General features: G+C 42.9%; 1 long non-coding RNA gene across 1 annotated transcript; it reads left to right on the forward strand.

The window, feature by feature from the left end:
• Positions 1–261: 261 nt before the first annotated feature.
• LOC124071671 lies at positions 262–6,130 on the forward strand. Its single transcript, XR_006845359.1, has 4 exons — positions 262–476; positions 2,085–2,178; positions 5,403–5,484; positions 5,640–6,130. It is a non-coding gene; the product is annotated as an uncharacterized LOC124071671 (long non-coding RNA).
• The last annotated feature ends 113 nt before the right edge of the window (positions 6,131–6,243 follow it).

A 6,243-nucleotide genomic window follows, 5' to 3' on the forward strand; every position in this document is an offset into this window, starting at 1 on the left:
AGTGAACAAACTGAGCTGACGTTTTCATTTGGATTTTACAAGCTTGTTATTACCAAACGATTATCTGCAGAATATCACTGCAGGCAAACCTGTGCTGGCACTTCAAAGTTCAGAGATAATCCTAATCAGAAGGTTGTGTGACTCTAATAAAGCTTCGAACCGGCATTCTCTCTGTGATTCTGTCTTTGTGTGGACACCATGTCGTCCATGTTGTCCCCTGTGCTGTTTGTCCTGTATCTGCATGTTGGCCACACGTCATGCAGACGGTAAGCAGACTGCTGGGATGTGACAGCAGCTCTTCTTTGTATTGTGTTAACTGAAAACAACTATTTTAGTTGGCTGTTTTACAGCCTGCCAGCTCGTCTGCAGGGTGGATCTGAACAAACGTGTCCACACAGCATCTGAAACTTTATCATTTGTTATTATTTCTCCTCTGGCTCGCAGGCTGCGTACTGAGGGAAGAAGATTTCACGCAGGTAAACGTTCAACATCATTTTAGTGTTTAGCTCCAGTCGAGGTGAAAACAGCCTTCACAGCCTTCGAGTCACTCTGAGCAACGTGAATGAATGGATGGGAATGTAAACACGAGTTTGACAGTACAAAACTGACAGTAAAACAACCTGAGGGTGTGGACACATCATGTGGATTTTTATCTGATCTCAGCCATGAATGCAGCTACATTTTACATCTGTTTTATTCAATCAGTGTGTATTAATTCCACTGATTGTACGTATTTTTAAATGAATTCATTAAAAGGCGTCATACCAACGTCAGCATGTGCCAAGAGTTAAGAAAGACAGTTGGCTGATAATCACTTAATAGTTTCAGTCATTTTTAAACGAGCTTCTTGTGTGTCAGGATTTGCTGCTTTTCTGTGGTTTTAGTAAGTGAGGAGTCGCTGGGCTTCAGATTGTTGGTTGGACAAAAAGAAGGAATTTAAAGATGTTACTTTTTTCCCTGGGGAAACCATGATGAGCATTTTTTGAACATTTTATAGATTCAGTGACTGATCAGTTAACTGTAAAAATAATCAGCAGATTAATCAATAATGAAAATAAAGGTTAGTTGTGGCCTTAAAGAGACAGCTCTTTCCAAAACATGGCTGCCACCCCGAGGCACTCAGACTCGTGCTGGGTGCCGTCAGGAACCAGGACCGAGCCTGTCTTACCGCGTCCAGATCAGTCGTAGAAGGTGTGCAACAGTGACATGATAGGAGAAAAAAACCAGTCTGCTCGTAGAAGTTCAACCCTGAAAATTTTTATTCATTTTTATTAACTCAGAAAGCCTTTAAACACATCTGCAGTGACACCAAGATAAGTAAGATTAAGCACATAAGACAATCAAAATAAGTTTCATCCTAAAGAAGGCTTAAGTTCTACTTTAAAACAACCCCAAAATGGTGTAAAACCAAAAATCTAAAGAAATCTGAAACAGTAACTTAGTGATGCCAGCACATCAGCAGCCATAAGAGAGTCTGGGTTTCAGTTCAGTTCAATTCAATTTATTTATGTAGCACCAAATCACAACAAAAGTTGTCTCATGACATTTAGAGCAGGTCTAGACCAAACTCTTTAAGAGACGGACCCCACAAAACCCAACAAAACCCCCACGTGGAAGCGCTTGGCGACTGTGATGAGGAAAAACTTCCTTTTATGAGGCAGAAACGTCAGAGCAGACTCAGACACAGCAGTATTGTAACTATAAAAAAAACAGTATCAGCAATAATAAAGATGATAGTGGTAGTAGTAGTAGTAATAACAATGATGCAGAAATTTAGAAGCTGGTATTAACAGTCGTGGGTGTCAAGCGGGACCACAGCAGGAGGTCCAGACACGATCAATGGGAACCTGAGAAACTGAGGGTGCATGCAAAATGTTGGCTCTCACTGAGTTAAGTTTAAAAATCATCAGCCTTTATAGACTCTATACACACCCTTGTACACATTGCCAGAGTTCATTTTAACAGTTTAGATCATTCACCCTGAAGGCATCTTGGCTGTCGTCAGAGCAAACGGGCCTGCGGTCACTTTAAACACAACGTTATACTAACATTGACAGTGGCAATGCGTCTGTGTGCTTTTCCAGCAGGACGTTTCGGGAACTGATTTTCTCCAGCGTCGCCTGCGTCCTCCGTTCAGCTGCCCGGATACGACTCCGTCTCCCGCCGTCCCCACGTCCGGTGAGTGTCACCCAAACAAAGTGGGGTTCCTGAGGGGGATCCAGTAGAAGCACTTATCTTCACTGTGACTCCATCCATGAGTAACACAGTGACAGGTGGTGCGGCTGGGTTTGGACGCAGGTTTCATACACTTTCTGTGACAAAAAGACAAAAACTCTGACCAGACGGGGGTCCGTGGTTTCGTTTTGTCGGTTCAGGAGTCCCTCGTGTGAAAGACGCACTGACCTGAACAACGTGGAAGTGCTTTACGTGGGTATAGATCTGAGGTAGTTGTACTCATATACAGAAAGAAGGGATTATTGACAGAACACAATATCACCGTCTTTATCCGCAAGATTCTATGCCTTGCTTATATGGACTTCCTAAAATCCATAAAGAAGGGGCTCCACTCAGACCCATTGTCAGCAGCATTCACTCGGTCACTTACAACATTGCCCAACACGTGGCGAACATCCTGGCTCCCTTGGTGGGCAACACCCCCCACCATATACAAAATTCCATTGATTTTGTGAAGTCCGAAACTTAAGAATGGATCCAGATAAAACCATGGTGTCCTACGACGAAGCTTTGGAAACAGTAAGAGAGCGACTTCCACAGGACGACCCCCACCCAGGACAGAACAAAACTCAGACCAGAACACATGTGCCACGTATTTGGATTTTTCAGAAACCAGAAACTCTTACTTTGTTTTTACAGTAATCACATCGTCACCACCTTCCAGTCCTCGTTGAAGTTCTCCACTGCAGCACTGAGGGAAATAAAACTATCTGGCAGCGTTTTTTACAAATTAGCATACAAGATTTTCTCACACGAAACATATGGAGATGTACAAATGACTAGTTGACTAAAGGAACAGTTCACCCAAAAATGAAAACTCAGTCATAATCTCATCACCTGCATGCTGACAGAAAGTTTCTTAGTCAACTAAATGTTACAGCTTTCATCTAAACAACTGAAGAAGCTGCACTTGCTTTAAGATTTAAAAGACCAAACCAAACCAACATGATGTAAAAAGATGTTATTTACCTAGAGATCTCCCGCTCTCAAAACTTCCGGTTTTGTAGGGGGCGCTCATGAGGTGGACCAGAATGAATGGGAACCCATGGAGCTGTAGACCCAAAATGTAACTGTTATTGGTAACTGTTATAAAAAAAATAATCCGTCAATTTTCATTAAGTTTTCTTTTAACCAGGCTGCTCACGTCTGCTGTAGCTGTGGTGAGGAAAATGCATAAGAACTATAATACACAAAACCAAAACCGTATTACTGTGCTTAAGTTCACGTAATGATAATTGAAGTTTACCTGCCGTAACGTAATGCTGAATTTTACTTTCACTAAAGTAACATTTCCAGTGCAGGACTTCTTCTTGTACGTCTTCTTTCTCTTGCCTACGAAGACGAAGACTTTCTCTTGTGTACCGGAATATTTTTACTGTGTGGTATTTGTACTTTTACTTCTGTAAAGAACGAGGTGAGACATTTGAGGGCTTTTGCTGATGGCAAGACAAAGACAAACTTTGCAGTCACAGAAAGTTCTTTCCGACCTCCAGTTATTTTTTTAAGTCTGGCTGCAGTGATGTGGTGTGTATTCTCAGGCACAGCACAGCACAGCACAGCACAGCACGGCACGGCACAGCACAGCACAGCACAGCACAGCACAGCACACTGCTGTTCACACTGATGTGTGGCCACAGGTGAAGCTTTTGACCAAAAAAGATCGGAGAAGCACTGCTTTTCTCTTTAAATTTGGGAGACAGAAACAAATATCGCACAGGAACATATTAGGTGCGTAAATGGGGAGAGAAATATTAAACACACAAACTTTTAGCTGAATGAATTTCAAAAATAATGAAAAGACAGGAATAATAGCGTCAGAATTCAAATCTGATCCTCTCAAACCGTCCACAGTGGATGTTCTCCCCCGACAGCTTCGTTCACCACGTGACAGAAGCTCTCGACGTGATGATGAACGAGGTAAGGTTTCGTACGACTCAGTTTAAGGCTGAAATCCTCACCGCACACGCCAGGAAACATTGTTACTGGATGAACGGGTGTCAGCCTGAATCAAAAGGGTTTACAGACGCAGATTTTCAGGGCTTCAGTCTGTCTAACTGAGGCTGCAGACGGCGAGTTCCAGGCCTGTCGCTAATGTGACTGAAGAAGAAGAAGAAGAAGAATCAGCTTTATTGGCAGCATATATATTTTACATACACACACTGAATTCGTCTTCTGCATTTGGTCCATCCTTAGTTGCACACACACGCACACACAGTGAAACACACACAGGAGCAGTGGGCAGCATATTGGGGGGTTAAGTGCCTTGCTCAAGGGCACATCAGCCAGCTAATGGAGTGGGAGCAATTTTTTCATATTAATCTCTCCACCACACCCGAATTTTTCCTGCCTGTCCGGTGGGGGAATCGAACCGGCGACCCTCCGATCACAAGCCGCCTCTCCAACCTCTAGGCCACGGCTGTACAGCGAGAGTCTCACTTTTCATACACAACTAAGAAACTATTCATTCAGTCAGATTCGGCGATAAAAGCACACGTAATGCTGTGTGTGAGCCGTGTTGCCTAAGCTGTGAACGTATTGTTGAACCTTTTGTGCCAGCGTTTGTGCAACTGCTGTTTCTTCATGCTCCCCTTCCCTTTTGCTTTGTTGGAAACAGTTTGCTCCCTGCTCCTTTATATTGACTGCAGCCATGCGGCGTGAGAGGGGATTTCATTGCTTACACATGATTTCGGTCGGTGAATGTCGTCCCCTGGTTTCAGATCCCGAGGACGATCGTGAACGTGGTGCAGATTCTTCCCATGAAGCCTCTCAGAGAAGTTCAGAAACTGACTGTCAGCTTCAAAAGTCACCTGAGTTTTCTTCTTTTGCTTTTGTGTCGTGTCAGTCTACATCTTTCTAAAGTCTCAACGATTCAACAATGAGCCAGTTTGATTTCCAGTTTCAGGAAGTTAACACATTCTACTGATATACGCATCAACTTGATTTGACCAGAATGAACTTTTCTATCAGTTCTATCAAACCTTTGAAGAGAGAGCGACTTTGCGTTGTAATTTAAAGAGGGTTTAGGGGTCAGATAATCGGCTTCTTTTACTAAAATCTCCAATCTCAAAACGAAAAAGGCTTTCATATTTCATCTGCTTTATATCAGATATCTGACCTGATAATCTGTTAATTTCTGATAATCCAATAATGTGATAATCTGCTCACAGGTGTTTCTGCTCTTGCCTCATTCGACCTGAAGGAAACTCCCCAGAACTGCAGGAGCTGGTTGAGATTAATTATGAATTCCAGGTGAGTGTGACGATCGAGGGGATACTAAGCCTGTCCACACTCGGGTCTTGACGTTGCTTTCATAAAAATCACAGATTTAAATGCCTGAACAAGAAAAAGACAAGAAAATCTCCTTTTTTTAATCTCCTCTGAATAATAAAACTGTTATTTCGCAGCCACCATCTGGTACAAGACGGGACACTGGTGCCACAAAGGGAGTTCCTGTCCACATGACCCCCTTGAGCCAATCAGGAGCAGTGTTCAACTGTCACCCAAAACAATCTTTGGGAAAAATTAATTTGAGGCGTACTCTGATTTTCAGTTTGGCAGATGGGGAGGCGTTCATGAGCTGTACTGCATCCAGCCACCAGGGGGCCATACAGATGTTGTGTGAATAATATATGTATAAAGTCACTCAGTGTTGTAGTCGAGTCACCAAACTTCGAGTCCGAGTCCAGTTTCGAGTTCCCATTGTTTGAGTCTGAGTCAAGTCCAAGTCATTAAAGGAAAAGAGTCGAGTCCAAGTCGAGTCCACTACTGATCCGAGTCAAGTCCGAGTCAAGTCCAATCCAAATAATATTTTTGTATAATGTTGAACATAGATATTATCTTATGCCAAATTACTCTGGTATATTACATAAAATAAAATAAAATTCTGAGGACTCGTCTCCGATTTCTGAGTCTGAGTCCAAATCCAAGTCAAGGGTGTTCAAGTCCGAGTCATGTCACAAGTCCTTAAAATTAGGTTTCCAGTAGAACTCGAGTCCGAGTCCTGCAGTC

Source organism: Scatophagus argus, chromosome 15 (genome assembly GCF_020382885.2).
Source record: "Scatophagus argus isolate fScaArg1 chromosome 15, fScaArg1.pri, whole genome shotgun sequence".
NCBI lineage: Eukaryota > Metazoa > Chordata > Actinopteri > Scatophagidae > Scatophagus > Scatophagus argus.